The sequence below is a fragment of the Ahaetulla prasina genome, chromosome 4, assembly GCF_028640845.1.
Source record: "Ahaetulla prasina isolate Xishuangbanna chromosome 4, ASM2864084v1, whole genome shotgun sequence".
NCBI classification, from domain to species: domain Eukaryota; kingdom Metazoa; phylum Chordata; class Lepidosauria; order Squamata; family Colubridae; genus Ahaetulla; species Ahaetulla prasina.
In genome coordinates this window covers 69,587,597-69,602,605 of record NC_080542.1, presented here as the reverse complement: position 1 = coordinate 69,602,605, position 15,009 = coordinate 69,587,597, and the positions used below count along the sequence as shown (strand labels likewise).

The window sequence follows — 15,009 nt, the reverse complement described above, 5'->3', positions numbered from 1 at the left end:
TGCTTATACTTATATATATTGTTGTGTTTGACAAATAAATAAATAAATAAAATATAAAGGATTTATTCTAGTGTCTATATACCAGGGGTGAAATCCAGCAGGTTCTAGAGAACTGGTAGTGGAAATTTTGAGCAGTTTGGAGAACTGGCAAATACCACCTCTGGCTGGTCCCAGAGTGGGGTGGGGATGGAGATTTTGCAATATCCTTTTCCAGGACTGGGGTGGGAATGGAGATTTTTCAGTATCCTTCCCCTGCCAGGCCCACTAAGCCACGAACCGGTAGTAAAAAAATTTGGATTTCATCACTGCTAATACATTACTACCAGGGGTGAAATTCAGCCGGTTCTATCTGGCTCGGGTGAACCAGTAGCGGCGGCTACAGGAGGCTTCGCCCACCCACGCGGACATTAATATCCCTTTTTTGCAATGATTTCAGCCTCTGCGCATGTGCAGAAGGCTTTGAGCACGTGCAGCGCACGCATATTTTCAAAACGGTAGAGAAGGTAAGGTAATCACCCCTGATTACTACATACATAAAATCCCCTTCAATTGTGATCACATGTTGATGAATGCATGTGTTGAAAATGTTATGCAATAAATGCAGCCTATTGTGAGATTAAATAATAAGCCTTATTTCAGTAATTACTTTTCAAGGAAACAATTCTGATTAATGTTTTAAAATGTCTTGTTTAAAAGATTATGCAAAATAATGCTACATAATACCCCAGACTTAATAATTGGCATAAGAAAGCCAAAAAAGTTTGGATAAAAGACATTGTAGTGCCTGGAGGCACCACAACAGAACAAAAAGAATTGGAGAAAAATCACAAAATACAAAGATATGCAAATAAAAATAGAATTACTAAGGCAAAAAAAGGCAAAGATAGTACCAATAGTAATAGCCATCTTGGGTGTAATCTCAAAATATCTCGGATTTGATAACAAAGCATTTTTAGGGAATTATCTTAGAAATGCATGTAATTATTGGTTTTATGTATTGCCTATGTGCGTACTGTCCAGAATGTATATTTTACATTTTGTGATCATTTTGTGATTTTGTGATCAGTGGCTGTCATATTATGGTTCCTTGTTTTAAGAAGTTTCATATTTTTCAGTACTTCAGAACAATTTAAAAATTCACTGAATTATTTTTTTATCCTACCTTTATTATTTTTATAAATAACTGAAGGTGAGAAACATACAGCTTACTCCTCCTATTATCACCACAACAACAATCCTGTGAGGTGGGTTGGGCTGAAAGGGTGACTGGCTCAAAGTCACCCAAGTGGCTTTCATGCCTAAAGGTAGGATTACATTCTCCTAGTTTCTCGGTCACCACTTAACTACTAAATCAAACTGACTCTCCGTTATCCTGTACTTTCTGGCTGGATAAAATTCTGGTTGGATACAAATAAAAAAGAATGAAAAAATCTGATACTCCTATTTTTAATACTTCTGCTATTTGATCCCAAGCAGGTTATATTAACATATTAGCAATATTTTCATCTTTATCAATTTTATTAGTTTATGAAAATATAAAATACAAATAAAAATGGGAAAGTAGGGGAGGAAAAAGGAAAGAGCAAAATCAGCAAATACACAACTTGTTACCTGTTCTGGCAATAATTTTTAAGGATGAAAAGTGAATGAAATGAATAAATAGTACTGTAGTTTTTCAGTTCCAACTACAATTAAGCACTGAAAATAAGATGCTGAACAGTTCAAGAGTTTCACTGTGTTTCCAAGCTACTTTTAAAAAAATATTATTGAACTCTTAGTTCATGTTTTACCTAGCCAATAAAGCCAGTGGGGAGAAAAGATAAGAATTATATTACTTTAATATTCAGAGGACAACACACTATCTTTTTGGTCTAATAATATGGCTGTTAAGCTTGATTTATTTGCAGCTTTTTCTTTGGGAACTTCTTTCCTCCCTATGTTAGGAAAAAAATATTCTGAAGTACAGATTCTTTTGGTTTCTAATTAGCAGTGGTGTAATTTTATAGATGGTGCTTGCCAATTAGAATCATCACATTAATTTTCTAATAGTTTTTCTACACATTTTCTAATAGTTAAATTCAAGTGCAGATTAAACCAAGTAACACAATTATGTCTATCAAGTACATGTGTCAAATCAAAATCTCTGTTAGGGTCATAAACCAACATCAGTGCCTTGGGAGTAGTCAAAATTTTGGATGCTGTGTTTGCAGATAAAATTGTTTCATTTTCCAAATAGAGAAAACTCACCATATATAAATAAAGTGAAAAAACCCCACAAGATACTACTGCAATAAGTAGGTTTTCTTTTTAAAGAAAACCCAAACAGTAGCAATGATTCCAAATAATAGAAATTATTTTAGTATGCTCTGCCTTTGGTATTTAGCAAGCTTGCAAAATAGAAGGAAAGGAAGTCTAATTTAGAGAATCATCTGGTCTGTTTAGTAAGGATCAGCTGCCCAACATAAAATAATAATGCATTCAACTGCCCATCTTCTAACAGGCAACCTTTATCACCACTTCATTCAGCTATGATAACAGCAAATGAAATATTGTATGAATTCACAGAAAATTGATAGGGCCTTTGTGACCTTAATGTGATTATAAGTGTGCTAATGCATTCAGTAGAAAAGAAACCAGAAGTTACAATGATAAGAGTCCAGTTCATAAAAGATGCATGTACCATTATTAGAGGGATCTGTGCACTACTTGGGAGGGGCAAGTGGGGGTAGCTTATTTTTAATAAAGAGCATGTTATTACATATAGCCTTTTCATGTAATCGCTTTGCTACTCAGCCCTCATTTAGCTAGAAAAGAGAAGGAATAAAATAATGGCACACCACAGCTCCAATATGCCTACATGTATCTGTTTTCTAAAATGATAGAAGAATTATAACTAATTCAAATCTAAAAGAGAAAGAAGGAAAAACGTTGCTATATATACTAGTCTGGATCCAAATTTAATAGCCATATCTTGAGTGCAGTAGAGATTATTGGTACTAACTCATTAGAATATATTAAGATATAAAATTTGGAGATTAGATGTATGTCCAGTATATAAACTCTCAAGCAGCTTGGGTTGGAAGAAATTCAGCCAACCCAAGCTGCTTGAGAGTTTATACATTGTTAAGGGTTTTGTGAATGTTACAATATGGAAATGATATAATTATGTAAATTGTTAACTTTTACTATAATCAAAATGAAGGGCTTCAAGGGAAGTTGTAAACAAGTGGCTCCTTTAAAATAGGATTACCGTATTTTTCAGAGTATAAAATGCACTTTCTCCCCCTAAAAATGGGTGAAAATTGCAGTGTGTCGTATACACCGAATGTTGCCGAAACCCCGCCCACCCGCCAGCCCCACCCTTTGACCATTTTCGGCCTCCGCGCGTCATATTTTCAGCCTTTGCAAGCTCCGTTTTAGACCCATTCCAGGTTGCGGGGATCGCCACAGCACATTGCCGGTGATCGCTGCCTCCATACACCCCATTTTTGGCCTCTGCGCATCACATTTTTGACCAGTTCCAGGTGGCAGGAACCAGCCAAAAATGCGACACACGGAGGCCAAAATGGGTGAAAATTGCAGTGTGTCGTATACACCGAATGTTGCCGAAACCCCGCCCACCCGCCAGCCCCACCCTTTGACCATTTTCGGCCTCCGCGCGTCATATTTTCAGCCTTTGCAAGCTCCGTTTTAGACCCATTCCAGGTTGCGGGGATCGCCACAGCACATTGCCGGTGATCGCTGCCTCCATACACCCCATTTTTGGCCTCTGCGCATCACATTTTTGACCAGTTCCAGGTGGCAGGAACCAGCCAAAAATGCGACACACGGAGGCCAAAAATGGGGTGTGCAGAGGCCGAAAATGCAATGCACAGAGGCAGCAATTGGCTCTGGCAATCCCAGCAGCCTGGAACAGCTGATTGGTGGTACTCTGGAAGGCTGATCCAACCACCAATCAGCCATTCATGTTAAATCAGGCTGCAATAATGTGCTGAAGCTTACCAGGCTGTTTGCTATTTGCTGCAAGGACCTTAACAAGATGAATACCAATGGATGCTGTAAGCATAGGCAGGTTTCTTGTTTTCCTCCCCAAAATCTAATGTGCATCTTATACTCTTGAGCATCTTATATTCTGAAAAATATGGTACTCATTAAAAAAAATCTGTCCTTGTCACACCCACCTATATATGCACAGTACCATATTTCTACTGTACCATATTTAAATATGGTACAGTACAAACATAGGTGGGTGTGTTGAGACCCAAGATTCCTCCCAATTTCTATAGTCTTTTTTATTGTTAATTAATTGCTGTATTATTGGGGAGGTGATGGCTCAGAGGTTAAAGACATTGAATTTTTCAGCTGGAAATCTGATAGTCCAGGTTTGAGACAGAAGCACTGCACAATGGGGTGAGCTTCCATTACTTGCCCCAGTTCCTGGCCACCTGTCAGTTCAAAAGCATGGAAATGCAAGAAGATAAGTAAATATTACTTTGGTGGGAAGATAACAGCATTCCCTGCACCTCAACATATAGTCATGTTGGCCATATGACCACAGAAATGTCAACATTGGCTCCCTCAGTTAAGAAACAGATGAGCACCGCTCCTTAAACTCAGACACGACTAGACAGGGGGAAAGTTTACCTTTAATTGCTGTGTTATTTAGGGACCTTCTAAATAATATTATTACTACTGTTGTTATTGCATCCATTAAAGGTTTCCTTTGAATGTACTTTTTTTTTCTAGGTATTTTCACTTATGCTTTCAGTGACAGAAATCAAAGAATAAATTCAACTGGACTGTGAGGTGTAATGGTGCTTCTAGCGAGCTTGAAATTGCTGCTTTACTGCTTTACTCAGTTTTCAGCTTACAATCTACTAATTTATTTTCTGGCTTTCCCAATAGAGTAGCTAGATTAAGAAAAAAGCTACAAGGCTACAGAAAGGACAAAAGGGAAATACAGGATACATTCCTCTTTAATCCTGAAAAAAACATTATGAATAATCACATATGAAGATGGTATAAAGCCACAGTACTCATACACATGAAATTGTATGTCATTGCTAAGCATTGCTAAATGATTGAAAAAAATATGGACAAATTAGGTGCTACTTATAAATTAGACATTTAATCTTGATGTCAATTTTGGAAGGCAAAACCTCAAGCCTATTTTGTTGGGGGTGTTCCTTGAAACCTTGACACCTGAATTACTTAAAATGTTTGCAAAAGGCAAACATTTGGATGTAACAATGAATAGCCTATGAAGAAAAGGACATCTTCTAATACTGAAACAAAGCCCTGTACAATGGATATTGTACAGGGCTTTGATTCAGTATGGAAACAAAGCCCTGTACAATTATATGCACCCTGCTAAAATGCCAGATTTTTTAGATGTAAAAAAATCAGATCAAGATAAATCAGTTCAGAATTTTTTCCACCTTTAATATAAGTTGTACAATTCAATTGAAAAACAAACTAAAATCATTTAGGAGGGAAATTAATTTTTTTTAAAAACTTACAATAGAATGATTGCATAAGTGCACCCTTAAATTAATATTTTATTGAAACATGTTTTGATTTTGTCATAGCATTCAGTCTTTTGGAGTAGTATGGCACCTCTTGCCTTGGAAAACTTTGCCCATTCTTCCTTGCAAAAGTGTTCCAAATCTGTCAGCATGCGAGGGCATCTCCTGTGTAAAGCCTTCAAGTCATCCTATGGATTTTTTAGTGGATTCTAGTCTGGGCTGTGGATGGGCCACTCCAAAACTTTTATTTTCTTCTGGTGAAGCCACTCTTTTTTTGTTTTGGAGGTATGCTTTGGGTCCTTATTGCGTGGAAAGGTGAAAATACTCCTCATCTACATCATTTTAGCAGAGGTGAAGGTTATATGTACAAATTGACTGATATTTGGAACTGTTCATAATTCCCTCTGCATTAAGCGAGATCACTTCCAGCTAAAGAAAAGCAGCCCCAAGCCATAATGCTACCACCAACATGGTTATGTGTATTTTTTTGTGATGCACAGTGTGTTTTTTGGGCCAAACATATTTTTTAGAACTATGGTGAAAAGGTTCAGACTTAGTCTCTCATCAGAACATTTTCCCAAATGATTTTGTTAGATCTGTTATAGATTTTTGTAAATGTAGCTGGACTTGCTACCCTATCCCACAGCCCAGACATATGAGCAATACATGAGATTGTTGTCATATGTAGTACACAACCAATATTTGTCAGAAATTCCTGCAGCTCCTCTAATGTTGCTTTAGTCTTCTTGGCAGTCTCTCCAACCAGTTTTCTTCTTGTTTTTTCATTAATTTTAGAGGAACATCCACCTATATTTTTTCCATAATTATCAATCTCTAGCCTATTATTTCAAGGCTCCCAAAAGTGCACTCATTGCTGCTACTATCATACTTTCAGAATTATCTTCCTCATGTTGCAAAAAATCTACTTTACAGGAGGAAAAAGAATAGGAAGAAAGGACATTTCCCAATTTTAGGCCTTCAATTTATAAGACTATAATATATATGTTAAGGTTTTAAGATGTTCAGATTTCTTCATTAAGCAATACCTTACCAAAATTATAAACACCTGGATGATTATATTATTATTAATATTATTATTATTAATAATATCACATTAATTCCACTGACAATAATCCTATGAAACACAAAACTAGGATACCAAATCTCAAGCCAGCATGACAAGATAAACCATCTAGTGTATATTAGACTTAAAACTGGATGTAAAAAGCCCCACTGAACTTAAGTCAATATTCAACATAGTTTAATTGTTCAGCAGCGACATCAGAATGAACTCTGGACTTAAAAAATGTGCTATATTATCCATACAGAGAGGAAAAATGGAAAAAATAGAAGGAATAGAACTGGGAAATGGAAGCATCATGAAAGCATTAGCAAAGGATGGCAGTTTCAAATACCTAGGCATATTGGAAGAAGATAACATCTTGAATGGAAAAGTCAAAAAGTCAACACAAAAGGAGGGTCCACAAAATATTAAAATCAAAATTGAATGCTGGAAACATAATTAAAGCCATATAAGGGCAGTTCCAGTTATATGCTACTCAACTGGAATCATCATCTAGACTGTGGCTGAACTGGAAAACTTGGACTGGAAAACACTATTGAATATATACCATGCTTTACACCCACAAAGTGACATCGACAGGTTGTACCTGCCAAGAAGAATAGGGGGCAGAGGACTATTGCAAATCCATCAAACTATACAAGAAGAAAAATGAAGTTTAAATGACTATGTGAACCAATCCAAACTGCCGATTTTGCAACGACAAATTTGAAACTGTTTTACACTTAATATGTGAGTGCAGCAAATTGATTACAAAGCTAGACATGATCGAGTTGCTAAATTAGTTCACTGGTTATTATGTAAAAAATATGACATACCTGTATCCAAAAAGTCATGGGAGCACAAAGTGGAAAAAGTTATCAAAAATGAGATAATGAAGATCTTGTGGGACTTTCAAATACAGATGGATCATCATTTGGAACGTAACACGCCAGATATCACGGTTATATAGAGCAAAATGTACAGTTTATTGACATCGCTTTATCAGGAGATGCCAGAGTTGAAGAAAAAGAACTGGAAAAAATCATGAAATATCACGACCTGGCCATCGAAACTACACAGTTATGGATGAAACATGTAACAGTGATACCCATTGTCATTGGGCACTTGGTACCATGTCCAAGAATTTTACAAAACACATCAAGAAATTGCAGCTTCCTGCAATAATACCACTGGAATTGCAAAAACTGTGCTACTTAGAACATTATATATTTTAAGAAGACACTTTTTTAATACCTAGGACGCTGGCAGCAACCCATATCAACCATTAGCACCAGTCAATCGTTTTTGCATTTTTAAATGTTCAGTTGACTGAGTTTCATGTTTAATGAATAAAAGAGATAATAATAATAATGATGATGATGATTATGTTGATGATGATGATGATGATGAAGAAGAAGAAGAAGAAGAAGAAGAAGAAGAAGAAGAAGAAGAAGAAGAAGAAGAAGAAGAAGAAGAAGAAGAAGAAGAAAATGAAAATGAAAATGAATCAGGATCAGTCAATTGCAAAAGACAGCTTACTTGAAACAGCCTATATCGCACAAAATTTTTAACACCATCAAACATCTACCTTATCCCAGGTCCTTGGGAAAAATTCAGTAAATTGGGAAAAATGCCAAATCCAGTCTAATTTATTTGGCTGACTATACGGCCAACTATAACATGTAAATTATCAGTTTGATATATAAAGTAGATTATGGGATTATTGCTGATGCCTTCGAAGTCTAGGTTATGTAGGAAATAGAAAATTTTTGTTGTCTTGCATGAGCAAAAGTTTAGCAAAGTCAGCTTCTAAGAGAGATGTCAGACAACTGTAAAAGTATGTGTTAGTTAATATTGGAAATCCAGCTTTGTTTCCCAGCAAGAATAGTTTATGTAATCATGTATTTATTCCACAGGAAGGTTAGTAATTTGAAAGTGACATTGGAGATTTATTACTTATTCTATTTTAACTCTCAGAGGTTGAGTTTTTAAAGGCATACTTACAAACCAGCAGATACAAAGCATATCATGTGAAGATGAATATAAACTTTGATAAATCTTTGTCAAACAAATGATATTATGCTTAGACAATCCAAATGGTCTTATTTGTGTTACTTTCACAAAATAAAGCTCACTTGATTTTTTGAAATTATCACTGAGAAAAAACTTTTTCATACATAATTTTTGATTTATGTATGATTTTTCATACATAACCTCGGTATGAAATCATCAGAAAAGGAGATTGTACATATTGTCAGCCAATGAAGTTTGTAACAGGAACAGTGAGCGACAATACCAGCTCCACTCCACTACAATTCTTCTTACAGCTTCTTTAAAATCCCCCAGGAATAGCATCTGGTTTCATATAATGATGTGGCTAGATACAGTAGTATTAAACCACAAAAGTTCTGTTCCCCATTCCTATGCATTTTCATATGCAGATTGCATGAAAAGTATTCAAAGAAGTTCTTATCAGAGGAAAATTTATCCAATCAGCTAAATGTAGGAAATGTCATCAGTTACCAGGATCTTATTATCATATGTGGTGAATATGTCCAGAAGCCAAAAACTATTGGGAGAAAATAAAGAGATGGTTAGAAGAAATGACCCAACAACATATTGATTTAAAACCGGAATTGTTTTTTTGGGGATCCTACCAGAGAAAATTAGTAAAGAAAATATTTATTTGATTATATATGTAATTACAGCAGCAAGAATAGTTTTTGCAAAATTGGAAAGCAGAGAAAATACTCCTGGAAGGAGAAATTATTAGAAAATTTTTGTTGTCTTGCATGAGCAAAAGTTTAGCAAAGTCAGCTTCTAAGAGAGATGTCAGACAACTGTAAAAGTATGTGTTAGTTAATATTGGAAATCCAGCTTTGTTTCCCAGCAAGAATAGTTTATGTAATCATGTATTTATTCCACAGGAAGGTTAGTAATTTGAAAGTGACATTGGAGATTTATTACTTATTCTATTTTAACTCTCAGAGGTTGAGTTTTTAAAGGCATACTTACAAACCAGCAGATACAAAGCATATCATGTGAAGATGAATATAAACTTTGATAAATCTTTGTCAAACAAATGATATTATGCTTAGACAATCCAAATGGTCTTATTTGTGTTACTTTCACAAAATAAAGCTCACTTGATTTTTTGAAATTATCACTGAGAAAAAACTTTTTCATACATAATTTTTGATTTATGTATGATTTTTCATACATAACCTCGGTATGAAATCATCAGAAAAGGAGATTGTACATATTGTCAGCCAATGAAGTTTGTAACAGGAACAGTGAGCGACAATACCAGCTCCACTCCACTACAATTCTTCTTACAGCTTCTTTAAAATCCCCCAGGAATAGCATCTGGTTTCATATAATGATGTGGCTAGATACAGTAGTATTAAACCACAAAAGTTCTGTTCCCCATTCCTATGCATTTTCATATGCAGATTGCATGAAAAGTATTCAAAGAAGTTCTTATCAGAGGAAAATTTATCCAATCAGCTAAATGTAGGAAATGTCATCAGTTACCAGGATCTTATTATCATATGTGGTGAATATGTCCAGAAGCCAAAAACTATTGGGAGAAAATAAAGAGATGGTTAGAAGAAATGACCCAACAACATATTGATTTAAAACCGGAATTGTTTTTTTGGGGATCCTACCAGAGAAAATTAGTAAAGAAAATATTTATTTGATTATATATGTAATATGTATTACAGCAGCAAGAATAGTTTTTGCGCAAAATTGGAAAGCAGAGAAAATACTCCTGGAAGGAGAAATTATTAGAAAAATTTTAGATTGTGCAGAAATGAACAGATTAACTTTGAAAGAGAAGATTCAGAATATTTTAAGATATGGGATAAATTTTACCATTGGTTAGAAGAAAGGTACAAATAAACAATGGATAATTTTGTAAGAAAATGGAAATAATGTATTTGTGGAAAAATGGTAATAGTTTAAACTGAAGTGAAGAAAGAAGAAACAACAAAATGATGGAGCCAGGAAGAAAACACTGAGACGTCACACAGAAGGAATTGCTGATGCTTTAAATGTATGTTTGTCTATAAAATAAAAAACTTTTTTTAAAAAAAAGAGGTAAATTTATCCATAAAATATCTTGTAACTTAGTTTCTTAGGCACTGAGTTACATGAGCATTTATTCTGATAGTTAAGTAAATTGGATAAGTTCCTTTAATTATCATAACATAGATAAAATATGTATTAATATCTAATTCCTTGTCTGAAAGCTGTGTCAGACATAACCTGGTTTTATTTTTGGAAAATTAGTTGATCAAATGCTTCAAATATTAGTAAGCAATATGTGACAGAAAGAATGCTAAATGCAAAAGAATTTCATGAATGTTCTGGGGAAAGAGCAAACAACAGATTTAAACTTAATGTTAACCGCTTCAATCTTGATTGCAGAAAATATGACTTTTGTAACAGAGTTGTTAACGCTTGGAACACACTACCTGACTCTGTGGTCTCTTCTCAAACTCCCAAAAGCTTTAACCAAAAACTGTCTACCACTGACCTCACCCCATTCCTAAAAGGATTATAAGGGGCTTGCATAAGAGCACAAAAGTGCCTACCGTTCCTGTCCTATTGTTTCCTTTCATTATATATATGCTTATATGTTGTATAGTTGTTTCATGCTTATGCTTATATATACTGTTGTGACAAAATAAAATAAAATAAAAATTCTGTCGCTTCCTTTCCTGCAGACTCCAATTTGTCAATCTTTTCACTCCTCCCCCAACTCTAGCTACAGATTCCACCACAGATTTCTAGCACAGTATCTTTATTTAGATATTTGCTAATATTATCAGAGAAGATCCTTCTGTGCGTACCAAGACACATATTTTATTTGCATGTGCTGCAAATATGATCCCTATTACAATACCTCTCAGGTATCATTTGTAGACTACTCTCTTCACCCTGGCTTTCTTTGTATGAATGATGGAGTAATTGTTTTGTTTTGTCTCTCCTTCCTCCAATTTTCTCGTATTTTAATTATTATTATTATTACAATATTTTGTTAGAAACCACATTTCAAAATTGATTTGAAAGCAACTGACATAGAATTTTATTGAATAAATGAATACATAAACTTACAAATAATTTTGTTTTTGCTGTACTTGGCTCAGTTGATGAGACTTGCTGCTGTCTTTTCCTCTAGTGTGGCAAAAATGTGAGAGTTTCAGGTGACATTTCTTTTCGGGATGAGATAATCCACTTCTTTTGGTGTGGACCCAGGGGATGAAGCAAGACTTTCATTAAGGCTTAGCTTATTATATGGAAAGTACATTTTTTAATAATTAATTTTATAAGAAAAACAGTGAATTTGTATCAAGTCAGGGTAGAAATTTCAGGGACTCTAATGGTAGTTCTAATACATCTATCCCTAGTACATCTCTTATTTTCTTTTTTTCTTTTAATTATAAATTAGTCAGATGCAGTAGTTTCTGCTCAATGATTCTTCCCATGTACTGCTTAATCTCTTTGTAAAATATTGTTAAGATTGACATATCACTATAGAGATAAAAGTCAATTGAATAATATGTACAGTAGTAATCTATTTTATTTGTACCTTAATACGGTGAAGTTTTTTATTCACATTTCCATTATTTATAAGTCTGTCCCCTTGGAGAATATATAGAAGAATTTGTTTTAAATGAACAGATAATATCTTCTTTAAAATTTATAAGTATGGCAGAATCAGAATCACTTTTTTTCTTGGTGGTTATGGTGTGGCAATAAAAATATGCTTGTTATTCAAAGGGGACACTTTAAGGAGAAAAGACTTTTATGAAGATGGGTTAGACATTCACTTTTTAAAATTCTCAATTAAACCATCTGGGAAAAATCCTTAAAAATATCACTGTTATGTCATTCTTCAGCCATCCATATGCCTTTTGTTTATTGGAAATTGACTTTCATTCTTACACAGAAGCAGGAAATGGATATAATCCTGCTGCAGCTTTATTTATTACCAATATCCTGCTTGAAAGAATAACTCAGGCACTTTAATCTACCTAATAAATGTACAGAAGTGAAAGCAGATTTGTGTGTAGACATTCACTATGTTAATTTATTTATTTATTTATTTTTATTTATTTATTTATTTATTTATTGAATTTACATTGCCGTCATTCGCCCATGGTGACTCAAGGTGGCTTACAGAATATAAAACCATATTTAAAACAATAAAAACTAACAAAAAGAATCAAATAAATTAATATAGTATAATATAACAAAATCTTTCTCAGAGGGAGACGGTAATGCTGTTTTATAATCAGCCACTAGGGATGGATAACTCTTTCCATTTTGATTTTCTCAGCCTTCTTTCTTCTTAGTCTAAATTTCTGTATCTTATTTTCATGCTATACACACCATTGAAAATCAGTAAAAAGAAACACTGCATTCTATTTTGATAGTTAGTGGCCTGGCCAGGGTTGACAGATATTCTGTGGGATACTATGGGAAGCTGCCATCCAGTGTTTTCATAGTCACCATCTTTCTGTGCTTAAAGGTAAAGGTTCCCCTCACACATATATGCTAGTCATTCCCGATTCTAGGGGGCAGTGCTCATCTCCATTTCAAAGCCGAAGAACCAGCGCTTTCCGAAGACATCTCCATGGTCATGTGGTTGGCATGACTAAATGCCAAAGGCTCGCAGAACGCTGTTACCTTCCCACCAAAGATGGTCCCTATTTTTCTACTTGCATTTTTTATGCGTTTTTGAACTGCTAGGTTGGCAGAAGCTGGGACAAGTAATGGGAGCTTATTCCGTTATGCAGCACTAGGGATTCAAACCGCTGAACTGCTGACCTTTCAATCGTCAAGCTCAGCATCTTATCCACTGAGCCATTGTGTCCATTCTTTCTGTGCTTAGAACAACCTATATAACTGTATGCCTAGCTAGATGGCAGCACCTAACTGATGATAAAAGGTTAAACAAAGGTGGACCTGCAGTTTAGATTTAAAGATATCCATAAAGATAGTGAACATAAAAACACTTAATTCTAGTGAAGTAGAAATGCAATAGTAAGGCTATCAAATAATTGCTGTTTGTTTAGTTTGTTTACTATTCCTTACAATTTTGTTCAATGAAGGAAATGAAACAGCAAAGTTTTTACTTAATTTATACACTACCAAAACTCATTTTTATGATCTTTAAGTGGGTGAAATGTTGTTATCATAGGGACAATTTTTGAACCAAATTACCTGAAATGGGCTAATTTACAGACTGTGTTCAAAAGCCAGCACCCATGTCCCATGCACCCATGTCCCATGCAACACCTCTTGGGCATACTCACACATGCTTCCTAACCTACCTTCCCCCATGCCATTTCTGACCTGTACAGCATCTCTTACTAATCCCCAGGTGCCCTTCCCTATTCATGCCCACTCTTCCCACAGGCCATCTCCAACCAGCGCAGCTCCTCTCATATACCCCTACAAGACCCGTGCATTATTTATAATCCACTCTAACATTCATGTGCCCCACTTGGCCTGTGCAGACTCATTAACTTACAAAATACAACTGACTTCCCTAGGGAATTATAATTCAGATTTTAAGTTCCAATAACTGTCACAGTCACATAACTACACTTTGGGAGCTTGGCAACTGGACCCCATTTATGACTGTTTATATTATCATGCAACTGAATTGTCCACACATCTTTTTATCACATTTTGGCTGAAAACTGGCATTTACTGCAAAACCATCATGAGTCATCAAATGTTACAACTGTGATGGGCAGACTCCATTATGATCATAATTTGAGGACTACCTGTATTCCTTTCTTTAGTCAGTTTGAGGTGATGGGATTTTGGATGGCACTGCTTCATCCTGAGCATCTTATTTGAAATGCAATCAGATAGTACAACAGAAAAAAATGGTCATTGGTGTGGTTGTTTACAAATTTGCTTTCATATCTGTAATGTCCACTTTTTGTGTTTTATGGCGGACCATGCAAAATTATGATGCTCCGCCTTTGGTTTGAAAGGATACAGTCTAAAATATCACATACCACACACTTGGTAGCACTTCTTATACAATCATACCCTTTGTGTCTATGGGAAATTGCAACCATAGATTACAGGAGGATTCCTATCGTATATCTAATGTGTTTTATTACTAGAAAGGTAAATAGATATGACTTGACTTTGGCAGAGACTCTTTTCTTCAGTGAAATTAACATAGCTTTTACTTGCTTTTTAAGATTCTGGAAAAGTTTCCTCTTATAAAGAAAGCTTTCCTATAATTGGTTGTACAAGTCACATTAATAGTGATGATAGCTGCAGTTTCACTATTTTCAGATTTCTCTATTAGTCTAAAGGATGGGCTTTGACAGAATGAATGTTGGATAATTTATGCATCTGATAAGTGAATTGAGCACATGAGTTATT

At 34.9% G+C, this 15,009-nt stretch overlaps 1 protein-coding gene across 2 annotated transcripts in view; it reads left to right on the top strand.

The window, feature by feature from the left end:
- The window catches only part of POU6F2 (POU class 6 homeobox 2), a 326,504-nt gene that overhangs the window by 72,384 nt on the left and 239,111 nt on the right, over nucleotides 1-15,009 (top strand). The window lies entirely within an intron of this gene.